The 13,568-nt window shown below is 36.6% G+C and overlaps 1 long non-coding RNA gene and 1 pseudogene across 2 annotated transcripts; both read right to left on the bottom strand.

The window, feature by feature from the left end:
• Window positions 1-739: 739 nt before the first annotated feature.
• On the bottom strand, window positions 740-2,440 carry LOC147520356 (RAN GTPase-activating protein 2 pseudogene; annotated as a pseudogene). The gene is made up of 2 exons (XR_015214409.1): window positions 1,179-2,440; window positions 740-1,044 (listed from the first exon to the last, which is right to left on the bottom strand). The product of XR_015214409.1 is annotated as an RAN GTPase-activating protein 2 pseudogene (transcript).
• A 3,215-nt stretch (window positions 2,441-5,655) lies between these two features.
• Window positions 5,656-12,302, bottom strand: LOC147520355 (uncharacterized). The gene is made up of 4 exons (XR_015214408.1): window positions 11,944-12,302; window positions 11,374-11,431; window positions 11,112-11,223; window positions 5,656-5,944 (listed from the first exon to the last, which is right to left on the bottom strand). It is a non-coding gene; the product is annotated as an uncharacterized LOC147520355 (long non-coding RNA).
• Window positions 12,303-13,568: the final 1,266 nt, after the last annotated feature.

Genomic DNA, 13,568 nt, shown 5'->3' with positions numbered 1-13,568 from the left:
TTTATTGGGGCAGTCTCCAAAAAGGATAGAGCCATATCCTTAAAGTACAAGTGTACAACAATAACGAATTTGAAGGTGTTAGCAAGAGTGGTTGGAATGGAATCGTAGCATGGAATACTCATATTGTGGTGTGCGAAAATCATCACTTAATGCAATAGGGCAAACTTCTAGCCAGCAGTGGAAACGGCCAAACCTAATACAAATGCCATCACTTACTAAACAAATGTGAATTAGCAGTAGAAACAGCCAAACCTACAAATGAACAGATGTGCTCATCGTTGCGTCTGGCTACATATACTCGTCTCTTGTCATGGTTTTCGAGTGCAGTGCTTTCATCCAAACATGCATTCAGGTCTAGCTACTTATCGATAAACAAATATTACGAGTCTAGTTAATGAGACCCATGTTCATAACCTCGAATCAGCCATGTTTTACATACATTACTCTCACGGTCAGTCGGTCACAACGTGCACTTGCAAAATGTTCACCAAAAAAAAAACAAAAACAAACAAACATTGGCCCTGGATAAAAATATGGAGTGCCAAGGGCTTAATTCACACGCACATTGGATTCGTAGGGCCACTGATTCTACATAATTGGATTGTGGGGATGATTAGTTGTAAACAAATATTCATCCATAATAATTCTATTCTGCTCAATTTCTAACAATTGAACTCGGTGCAAGTATCAACAATGTTATAAACATGAAGTACTGGATTTATAGCAACTCCTGAATCTGAAAATACTGGCTTTTCTCTACGATTGTGTCCATTCCATTGGCAACCAAAACAAAAGCAGCAAGCTGTGCAAACCTTGGAAACATATACTCAATCATAGTTTTCATGAGCAAGGTAAACTCATTAATCAACCTACAAGTTGAAATGAGATGTGTACTTCACTAGAAAAATACAAATACCCAATCTCAAATGTCTAACAACCATGGCTCCAACCACATGCCACGCTACATATTCTATTACTAAACCTATATTCCTACAACGGTTACATTATCAGGTCTTGCTCCGCGTAGGAGTAAACAAGCTGCACCTGCAAGGGAAGGAATAAACCTGATGTATAATTGTGTGAATTTACAGATATACATTAGCAAAATAGAGGTGAAAAAGGAAAAGTGTAAAAATATAATACCTGGCAAACGCAGTTTGTTAGTCTTCGTGGCTTACCTCGAGATTCTTTAGCTTCGATCATAATTCATCCTCATTGCCAGCTTCCACATTTGATTCTCCTCCTTCAGGATCATTTCGATACAAAGTGTCAAGCAAGTTGGGATGTTTCTTAAACATTTCAAACAGCTCATCAACTCCTTCATTAGAAATGAAATTTTCGCCAATTCTCAGCAACCGAAACTTAGGCTTGTGTATCACAGTCTGTGCCAACACCCTGGCCCCAGCCCTTGTAAGTTTATTAGCATTCATATTGACTTCCTTCAACTGGTTGTGACCTTCCAGTGCCTTGCAAATACTCACAACACCCTCGTCTTTTAGTTCATTATTGCACAAGATTAGCTTTGTGAGCGACTGTTTCAATGCGATACAAGCCGCTAAAGCAGGAGCAGCTTCAGCGGTAATTTCATTTTTAGCCAAATCTAGTACCTCAAGCAACGGAGCATATTTTGCAAGTGCATTCGCAATAGCGATTGATCCCACATTTCCAAAATTCATGTAGCTCAGGTATATCTCCACAAGGCATAGATGAGAAGAAAGAGTATTACTGAGAGCTACAGCAGCCTCCACACCAAACCTGTTGTCCTTTATATCAAGCTTCTTCAAATTAGAACATGTCTTCAGCGCCTGAATTAGGGGAAGTCCTCCTTCAGGACCAGCCCTTGTAGAGGTGCACCTGAAATCTTCTAAAGCAGGAGATCGCTTAATAAGCTCAGAAATAGCGATAGCTCCATTACGTCCTGTCCTGTTATTGTGAAAATGCAAGACTTTAAGCATCTTGGTAGAAGGAATCAACTCGCAAAGTGCTTGTGCAGCTTCATCAGAGATGCCATCATTCCTCAAATAAAGCTCCTCCAATCTGTTTTGAGATTTGAGGAGCGGCCCAATTGCCCGCACACCCTTCTCACCCAAGTAATTGTCTGAAAGATTCAGATACCTCAAAGCACAACCTTCCAGGGCTGAGGAGAATATTCTCATGACTTCAAGAGCTATTTCCTCTGGGTTGCCTAAAAGAGTACCCGACAGGTCTACTTCCTTCAAGTGATCCTTAAGAGATAGCAAGAAGGACATCGTAACAAGAGCAGCATCAAGTGAAAAGGTTCTATATGAGAAACATATCTTACTGTATGGAATATTCTTCTCAGCATGTGGTCTGAAAATCCGCTCAGCTTCCTCTGCTCCGATGAAAGCTCGTGTTCCCGTATCAAAACTAAAAACCCTCCTCTTCATCATTCTGCAAACAAGTAGATAAAATTTAACTACTGGCTGGCTATGTGAAAAAAGAGAAAACTCTACGCGTCATAAGTAAAACAATAAGATTAAAGTAATACCAAGGTCCAAGGCAAACAGTGTTTAGTTAAAAATCTCAAAAATATGCCTTGAACTAAAAATATATATAGCTTATAGGTACGTAAATATACTTTTCACACACGAAAGGAGAAGCAGAAGGGGTTTTCCAAAAATAAAAGAAAATAACAACAATAAACCAATACGATCGTTAGATTTTGTTGGGTTATTAGTTAAGACAATAAATATTAAGCGTACACCTCGAATATATGCCAATTCCATAAAAACAAAAAAACAGCGAGAACCCCCACAATATACATCCACTCAAAAGTGAAAAGTTCCAACCTTTAACAAGTATCTAGTTCGAACAATAATAATTAAACAATCCCGCATAAAAAACTACAGAAAACCTACGTGATGAATTACTGAAACCTACGTGATGAATATTAGAAGGGTAGGGATATATATGGGGGCGATGATTAGATGTTGTTTGCTACTGGGATTCTGTGCAATGGCCAGGCCCAACGCCCAAGTGTGTTAATGTGGGCTCGAGGGCCGAATGGATTCAATTTGGATATTAATGTGGATTTGATATAAAATGGTTCGCAACATTAAAGTTAGCCGTCGCCTCAGAAATCCAAGTTGCCTTAGTTTGTCTACCAAGTATTAGGCTTAGAGCACAATTTTCTAAAAAAAATTCACCTCAACTCCATCCTAAATTTTAGTTACGGATTGAAGACAAAAACACGGGCTGGTGCCAGCAATGCAACTATATAAATATAATTTTACAGACCTCTTTAATTTTGAAAAATAGTTATAAATTTAATTTTCCACATGTAAACGTATATTGTGATATGTAAATACAAATGTATATATGTAAAATTTAAATTTACATAGGTAAAGAAAACAATGTAAATTTACATTGTCATATACATATGATGATGTCAGCTCAGTTTGTCCTAAAATCGAAATTATTAATGAAGATTGCTGAAAGCAGCCCAGTTTTGTATTTAAACCGAAATTCAATTCGGTCTTGAACTTATTGCGAAACTATTGTTAGGATTTGTCATTTGGGTGTAATCCCTTGTTTGTTTACATGTGAGTGCACAATATGCACCACCTGTTCAGAAACTTGCCAAGCTGTAACATATTTTTTTAGTATCTCAAATTACAATTGTAGATTTTGTTTGAGACTTGGGTATGCTTGTGCCATACGGCAGTGATCGGTCTCGCCACACCTTCGACACTATCTTACAAACCAAAGATTAGCACAATTTAAATAAGAGATGATGTAATCTGATGTTTTAGAGTGTCTATTTGTCTAAGCACTGGAGAAGATTGAGCGGAGAGGGGAAAGTAAAATGAAAAGATTGGAGAAAAGAGAACATATGGGTCACCTCCCTTTTAGGGTAAGTAACATACGTCCCAAGAGGTCTCAAATTAGCCACGTCATAAGCAACAATAGAGAATTGGAGCCATAGGATGGGGACCTACATCTCTATTTTGTTAGATAAGAAAGAAGATGGAATTGTGTTCTTTCAATGTTTGTGTTTTATGGCTAATTACACATGTTGCATGGCTGATAAGCACCAACTAATATAGTGTATATCCAAACTAATATAGTGTATATCCAAACATTTCTTTGTATATGGGTGTGAAAGGCTGCAGATGCAATTGTGACAGTCATACGATGTGGATTAGTTTTCGAACCCGTCCTACGAACCGGTATATTAAATTATTATGAAAATTATTAGTAACTATGTGGAGCTATGAGTTATGAATATTATATTGGTTTTTATTAAATTTTTTATGTGGACCGTTCTTTGTCTTTTCCAGTTCAGTTGTGTAACTGTTATCTACATGTTCTATGTACAGCTATGAGATATGAATATTATATTGGCTTTCACTAAATTTTTTATGTGGACGGTTCTTTGTCTTTCCCAGTTTTGTTGTTTGATTGTTATGCACATGTTCTGTTTTATCATATAATTTCCCCGTTTGTGAAACATAAATAGTATTTTTCAATGTCAAACGAAATTCTCATTCTTATACCGAGGAATACTTAGCATGAGCATGGTTTAAAGTCTAAATGTGAGTTGTTGAAGTGAATAAATTAAATGGTCATCCTCTCTTATCCTCATTTTATGAAAATCAAATTTCAATAAAGCGAATATGATATTGCCACTATTTTCAATGCAAAACTATACTTGGCGAGACATCTCTACTACGTTTATATCACTATATGAGAAATTCCCCAAAACTTGGTGGTGTTGATGAATATCAAAAACAGAAACGCATAAAAAAAAACAAAGAAAACTTATAGCAGAACTTAGCAATGGAAAATTTTCAAACAATCATGAAGCTAAATAATAGTAGGGTATCTCAATCGACACGCGTTGTTAATTTAATGAGTTGTTAATTTTTTCCTGAATTTTGACTGCCATGTGTGTGGTTAATAATCGTAGAAAGTAATGACTACACTATTTTCTATATCATTGTTGGGAGTCTCTATTTTCGTCAATTGTCAATCACTCTGTCGATCTCTCTCAGGTATTGTTCTTCATCTACTTTAGTGAAAAAAACTAAAATTTGTTGATATGCATGTATCATGTATGTGTATGTTGCTTCATATTTTTTTCTCAAGAATTAATCTTTGATCTTGTTGTGTTTATGACTTCATGTTCTTATTAAAAAGATCAAACAGAAGAGGTGTTGTATACATCGTAGTGGCTCTAATAGTTATATATAATCGTGGTGTCTTACGAACGGGTGGCGTTATATTATTATAGATTGTGCACTCAACCAGAGTCCCTTGATCATACCACCCAATCGATTGGCATTGTGACTACTGAAAATAAGTTTGAACTGTATAAAATTTACACTGCTCTTGGAGTTAGGAGAATTTCAGAATGCAATGCTTGATTCGGCTATGGGATTTCTCGATCTCTACCAAGTCCACTCGAGAAGGTGGATCTGAAAAATGAGCTGATCAGGAAAAGTCCGGTTAAAATCATATTGAGTTTTCTTGTTGTTCACTGTTCTAATATGCCGGCGAAAGATCAATACAATACTGTAACATCTCTTCTTCAGCTCTCAGTTTATGAAACTAATGACCTAATTGTGGGAAGCTTTAGTTTATTGCTGCCATCATCGAGAAAGATATTGGAGGTTAAGACTAATAAAATCGTGATTTGGGAAAAGCATTTTCATAGGCTACTTGTTCATAAATTGCAATCTGAATATCAAAAGTTCAATGTAACCACATGGGAGTGATGATTTAGTCAATGATCTCTGCCAGATAATTCAGTTGGCTTTTACATTTGGGTTCAAGGAGGATGCAGTGGCCATCTTGCTGACAGCAAAAAATCTGGAGCTCTCAGTGGAGGAGAAAGGGTTCCTCAATGCTACGTTCCCATCCATTCAGGCATTTTCTCCTTTACCCAAGCGACATCGTCCTCACAGCCCAATGACTCCAAGTCCTAAGTACAGTAAGAAGCAACGATTATGAGGCGGTATTATGCACTTTCCCTTGTGTATAGATGTAAAGAATATGGTTGGTGCATATAGCTAAATCTCCCACTTGCGAACAATTGAAAATAAATTCTAGCTATAATTTTAACTATAACAAACCAAAAACTAAAGGATATATTATATATCACAATGCAGGGAAGAAAGAGGCATACTCCGTCACGAAAAATCATGTCACGCCCCGAGACTCAACACACCTCCCGAGGACGAGGAGTGAATCTCGAGGCGGTCGGTATCCCGATTCTAACGAAATTTCGGTGGAGTCTCCTTTGTTTAATCGACGTTTCGTATACTCAAAACCTGTCATAAACCCTGGACATCGCATAATTCATCCTTAACAACCACCATATACATAAATCCTAACTTTATACACAACAGTGACGTCCATATACATATCCAAAATGTTTAAGATTAACTACACTCCAATACATCGAGTATTACATCCAAAATGAGCGAAGCTCTCCTATCTGACCAAAGAAAAGAGCTATGCTCTCTATATACAACAAAAGAATAAACTAGACTATCTCTATACAACCAAAAAATATGAACTTGACTCGTCCCCTCGTCAAGCATGGGGGAAACCACCCAAATCCCCATAACCATCATCCTCGGTGGTAGGGAAAGTCTTCTCTGCAACGGGCTCGGCTGAAATGTTAATGTAGGATGAGCAAAACAACTATGCCCAGTAGAAACGCACATAACCAATAAATAGTTTACTTATAGAAAACATTTAAAACATGCAGGGTTTCCATAAAAGTATTCAAATATTGTGACTATATATATATACATCACTAACTAGCAGAAATCATCTCGACATGCTTCATTGATATACAAAATAGAGTTTTTCATAATCATCATACAACTATTGTGGCCACTGCATCCTATTAGAATGGTGAGGGTACGACTGGTACTCAGTGATAAGCACCCAAAAGTGTATTATGAAACCCCATTGAGACATATAAATTTGGTTCATTATGTGTTTAATAATCATGAAATAAATATGTTTTCATACTTTTGCGGTATTTGCGATAAACATGGAAATATTGGTTAAACCTGCAATAAAGCCGAAACTTGGCGTATATATGAATTCTTCCAAATCCACGATTAGAAGCATCAAACTTCCAAAGCTCTTACCATTTCGAACCCGGGACTCGAATGCGACAAGAGAGCTGCTTTCGGACAATCAAAGGCGATGAACTCTACGATAGGGAAGTTGTAAAAGCGCGAAAAAATCTTGGGGCCGCATCGCGCATACATGGACCTATCTTGGGGCCACAAGATTGGATGAGTCATCAATCATGGAGCATGTCAAGACAAAGATAACAAATTATTGGTGCAAAGTTGACACCTTGCATGTAATAAATTAGATTAGGTGTTAATAGTGAAAAAAAAGGCAAGGTGTCACTTTGTTTTAATGTGGTAGATAAAAATGAATCAATGTGGTTTGATAATTCACGTGGGAGGAAAGGAGATTTCTCTCAAATGGAGAAGAAATTAGACAAATGTGGGGACACTCCAATTACTCCCTTGACTTATTTTCCTCACATGACATTATTTTAGTTCCTTAGTGAAAAGGAGAAGTTAGTTTTTAGTTTTATTATTGAAAAGCTTGTAATAGTTTTAATGGAGGAACACTTGTTCTTCTAAGAAATAATAGAAGTGAGTTTGGTTGTGGATTTTCTTCTCTCTCTTTCTCTCTCTCTCTTTTTCTCTTTTGAGTTTTTATTAGTTCATAAGTCCTTGTCCCAAGGATCATGAGCTAACTTCCCTTTGGGGAGTTAATCCAACTTCATGTGAGGGAAAAACATTGGTTGTGAGTTTGGTAGGTTTTAGGATGAACAACTAACACTACATCCTATCCAAAAATGATAGTTGGTGTAGTGTCTAGTTAGGAATCAAACAATGAGCTTAGAGATAAGTCATTGTTTGGTTTCACTTTGCTAGCATGTATGAGCTCTTTAAGTGAGCCATGCATGCTTTGGGGATCAATTCTATTTTTCCATTAGGGACTTGTCTATGAGTGCAGGAAGAATCAAAACCTTTTTCAAATAAACAACTAATGATAGTTTCACATGAGGAGGATTAACTCTCCACCTTTCTTTTTAGTAATTTGTATTTTGTTTAAGTGCATGATTTCAAACTTAAATGTTTTGCTTTAATGTTTGTTAGGAAGAAACCTAGTATTATAACCTTACTCCTTAGTTCCTTATTGTAACATCCAATTTGTAGTTGTTCTATACTTTAGGTAGTTGAATCCTTATTCTAACTCTACTTTCAACGAAGATCGTGAGTAAAGGTACTTTGAGTGCTTTTACATCAAACTTAGAGTTCAAATCTCTAAGTAGTGTTCTCAAGCATATATCACTTTCGGCTCGATCCGCGAGGCAAATCTCGGTTCGATGCGTTCGGTGTGAACCATGCATTTGTTGTTTTCACGATTTTTACGCGACGCGAAGCTGAAATGCCGTTGTCGTGTTCGTACACACAAAATCCCCAAAGCTTTTTAGGGCTCGGGTGGGCCCTGTGACCCACGACCCCATTCCATACGGCTGTCACCTAAACTACGGTGGTCAACCGTTCGGCGACTTCTGATTGCTTTCGGGATCGACACACATCCGAGTGGACTAAACTCTCACTCCTGGCGTCTAAACCTCATCAAGGTAACATGTAACCCCACACAAGCTAATCACCATCTGGCGTGACCGCATTACCGCGTGGTTATCTAGAAAAGTAGAAAAGGAATTCGGACTACATCCAGTGATGCATCCCTTTAAAGGTGGCCCACCACCTCGAAAGTTGTACACCACAGTTGGAATCCTAGAGCGAACTGTCATCTCCGGAAATGCAACAATAGTTCCTTCTTTATAGGAATTCACAATTCCTTTTCTAAATCCCCTCGTGATAAACATAGTAATATCTATATATATACTCGTATTACCGATTATTTCCAAATACTATAGTTACATATTTAGTTTTTCTTTTAAAACTGTTGGTTCTGTATGTGTGAGTTCCTGAATTTCCCACAATCGAGTAAACGCAACCTATGACTCCCAAACGGGCCCGTCATAGTAAATGACAATCGATGATTCCCAAACGGCGAATCATCGTAAATAACAACAACCATCCCTAAGACAATCCAGAACCTCACGCATAGTTACAAACAACCGGGTAATCCTTACCCGCATTACAAAATCCATCTCTCTGTCTCATTATAGAGACAAGAGACGAGAACCCTTCCCAAAACCAGTTTTACTCTTTTAACAAAGAAAACAAATCCCCACTACCCTAGGACGCCAAAAAAACCATTTCACCCTAAAAGTTGTCCATATACTTAATTTATATCGAGGAAAACTACAATGCAAAAACATGAATATCATATATACATGCATGGTTGATACGCAAACTATCTCTTATCATTTTAAGCAACTCAAATCATGCATGAAAATAAGCAGACTATATATTGGTATGTAGGTTCCTACCTTAGCAAGCTCCGTTCTCCTCAAGCCCACTTAACCGAATCGAGCCCGCTTAACCGAATCCACTCTTATTTGACTCCTATAACATCATATATATACGTAAATCATTAGAGTTTATCAAACTAACGAGGAAATTCTTATCTAATGTAAGTCGAGAAGAAATCTCGATGCTAAGAATTTGGTTTCGTAGCTAACAGAGCTACAGGCCATTGCTAGCACTGTTCCTCTGACAGGGCTCTGTAGTCATTTACAGCCACTGTAGAACCGCACGTCAATGCCAATCATATCTATCAATCCACTAACGATTATGATTTTTTTTTCCAACTCTAACTACAACAAATTCCACTCTTCAATTCACATTAAATCCAATAATACCAAGTGGGTGCTCTTTCTCACTTACTCAATACTCAACATGATCTTAAACAAGTGTGAACTAACATTAATGCTCTAAAATTGATTGAATATACCGAAATCCTTACCAAGTCAGCAAGAATAGCTCCTTAGCTTGCATCTCCACCAATTTCGCAAGCTCTACTTCTCCAAACAAGCTACTGCCGAATACCACACCACCCCATATCAATTATCTCTCATCAAATACAACCAATTAAATCAAAATCGAGTTTACACTAGCGATTTGATAAGAATTTACTCATCTGTCGCTGTGATACGACGAACTTTCAATCAATTTTGAAGCTCCACACTTGACTCTAGTGTTTACAAGAGGTGGGTGGCGAGAATTTTTGGTTTAGATCTATTGAATTTGGGAGAATGGAGTTTTCTCTCTCCTAGGTTTTCAGTATTGGCGAAATTGGAGAATTGGGTGCGATTTTTGATTGTTTTAGTGCGATTTTGTCTAATTTTTAGCCAAAAGACCATCTTACCCCTTACCTTCTAATTTAGCATCCAACAAGGTTTTGAATCCCCCGCTCTAGCGTGCAACGCCCAAGTTTGCGCACGCAATACCAAAATTACGACGATGTCGTCGAATGACTTGTCCAGTTTTTAAAGTTTTCGGTTTACAAGCGACAGACTCTTATTGACTATGCAAGTATTTAATTATGCGCACACGAATTTACCCGGTATCGAATTATTTTATCACGTATTATTTATCTTCTTTTCGATTTTCGAATATTCTAAGTAGCCAGTTATATGAAACCTTAGAATTTTTCGAGAGGTTTTCCTGAACTAACTTGGTTTTCTCCGTCGGTGCTAAATAAATTTACGTTACGTCAGGCTAACCGTTTATCTGACTGGCCAAGTACGTAATCGCCCCTAAGGTTCAAGTGTCTTTTACTAATTTACCCTTAATAATAATTTAGGACTTTACAAATCAGCTCCTAAGTCCTAAACTAACATGGCCAAAAATTATATTCAAGTTTTAGGACATAACTAAAGTTCCACCTTTGCTGGTCATGTTTTCCTTGTTCTTATGGTAACGATACACTAGTGGACATGTATAATTGAATTTGTACCCCACCTAATCCATAAATCTTCTTCCTTATCTAACAACCATATGCAATTGATCCAAGATTTGGCTAACTCAACCAGTGTGATTTCTCACAAAGACCTTATTTAAACAAAAAACATATAATTTTAACAAATCATAAAGAGAAAAACTAAAACTTATAAGAAGGAAAAGTACCCTGTCTGTTATGAAATGTTCTGTTAGATCAACATTCATAAATTCATTCTAGGGTGTCTCCCTGGGATTTCCGAAGCTGAACCATAAACAACGATGGAGCAACCTAAAAAATCTGGGCAAACAAATAATTTGAAAGAAGTATTAGTATCTGTAAATGAAATACATCAATGAGACTTCTAGAAGCACAATTTCTCTAACTAAGTAGTACATTGACTCAATCAAAGCCAATTCCACCAAGGACTTATGATTTGAAGAGATATACCTCTGTTGCAATAGATAAATGGCCTTTTCTCGTCGGTTTTCTCCCCTTGCAGTTTCATCTGAAGGTAACAAACAAAACTGTTTTTAACATAAATAGAAGAGGAACACCCCATAGATAATAATCATCAATACAACTGAGCCCACCATACATGAAAACACAATTCTGTGGAGGAATACATGCAACTGAAGGTAAATGTTATTCTCGTCGTGACAGAGAAAAAACACCCCCCACCCCTTAAAAAAAAGTAATAATAATAATAATAATAATAATAATAATAATAATAATAATAATAATAATATAGTACATAAATAATATGAATACCATAACATTCTCAATCCTACAATCAATGGTTTTCAACATAAACGGTGAATTTAGCAACCTAAGATATTATAAATTTGTAATCCAACATTGATATGGTTCGAACTCAAGCTGCATAAGTGATATATTGCAGATATAATGAGTATATAAACATTTTGATTTTGCAGAAAAAGAAAAAGAAGGAAGTCTAACCACTTGGTATAAATTTTTAAGAGACAGCGAAACAAAGAACAAAGAAGGGGGTTTGTGTACCTTGTACTTATTTTTCTTCACATTGAATCCCAAAGGCATGGCAACTTCCTCAATTTTCGAGACTCTCATTAGCCGGGCACATTGAAGCAAATCTTAACCTTCTTAGTTTTGACTTTGTTTTCACTCTATCCAGGAGCAGTTAACTGAGAAATACATTACTCTTCTTTGTTGCAGCCTATGCGTAAAATTATCCAACTCGAAGGCTCTAGAAGAGGATGCGGAGAAGTAAGAGATTTTGGGGTTTTGAATAAGTGAGCGGAGAAGAAAGAGGGTCTGGGGTTTTCATTTTACAACAAAATTTTTTCCTAACCATAAGACTTCATTAAATGTCACAAAAAACTTTATTGAACACCCAAAGCTCCATCCACATCCAATTGTCCAGTCTCTAGAGGTCACCTTTTCCTCTAGGGTGAAAGTGTGAAATAGTTTGTTGCGGTGTCATTCACCCTCTTCCATGCTAACTCAAGCAAACTCTCAATATCCAGAGAAGTTGCAACTTGCAGAAAATAACGCAAACAATCAACCCAAGCTAGACCACAATAGTAGCAAACCCAAGGGGAGAAGAAACGACATTATGCATATAGAATGGGCACTCAGCCAGAGTCCCTTGATCATACCACCCAATTGATTAGCATTGTGACTCCTGAAAATAAGTTTGACATACCTGACTTTCAAAGATTGCGGGTGATGCAAAGACCACTGTAAAGCTTTACATAGCAACAAAGCTAAAGAGGTACAATCATGGGCCTCTTCAAAGGGAAGAAATTTGCCAAACCCAAGAACAAAATATCTATTGACATATAATTTAAACATGATTAGTTAACATATTAGCACCTAACAACTTTTGATAAGCAAAAAAGGATACCTAGAATAAGCTCCATAACAGCAGAGACTTTCTAATGGCACTAATGTGTAATCTTTAGTTTCTTTAAAACAAAAAATCTATAATTTGTTAACCGGATAGATGAACGAAAAAGAAAGGAGGCGAACTACCTTAATAATATTTGCATTGCATTAGTAAGCAAAGTAAAAACAATTACCAACCATTCTCGGTGTCCTTGAAGACTTTCAATGTCTAGAAGTTTTACAGCGACAAACTAAGCCTTCAATCCTTGTCGTAAGTTCTCAAATAAGTTACTAATATATACTAAGAGTGACTTCGCTTGCAAAGGTTAAGAGGTTAAAATGGAGTTGTATATTCGTGATCTAGCTCTACAAACTTATTCTTGTCAAATATTTTTTAAAGTTCTACACTCAGAAGGTCTCACAGATAGGCATTTGTGTCAAAACAAAAACCCATAAGCTAAAAAAACAAATATGAACTACTCAACCAATTTACTGGGTATAAAGAAACTATATGGGTATAGTAATTTTTCATGAAAAAACTAATTGAATGAGTAAAAAATAACTTAATGAGTTTGGGAAAAAATAAAACCGGACATTGTAACAACTTGCTAACATGCTGTTATTCAATAATCTTGTTGAACATAATGTAACCCAATTGTCATCATCATAATTCTTAACCATCATCTAACCGTATCCACTAATTAGAGAAATCAACCATCCACTGGATGGGATAAACCCCAACCCCAATTATTTATACTAATGAGCAAAGAAAAAAAAAA

Source organism: Coptis chinensis, chromosome 2 (assembly GCF_015680905.1).
Source record: "Coptis chinensis isolate HL-2020 chromosome 2, ASM1568090v1, whole genome shotgun sequence".
Classification (NCBI taxonomy): Eukaryota; Viridiplantae; Streptophyta; class Magnoliopsida; order Ranunculales; family Ranunculaceae; genus Coptis; species Coptis chinensis.
The sequence above is the reverse complement of the archived record's forward strand: the minus strand, read 5'-3'. Positions and strand labels throughout refer to the sequence as shown.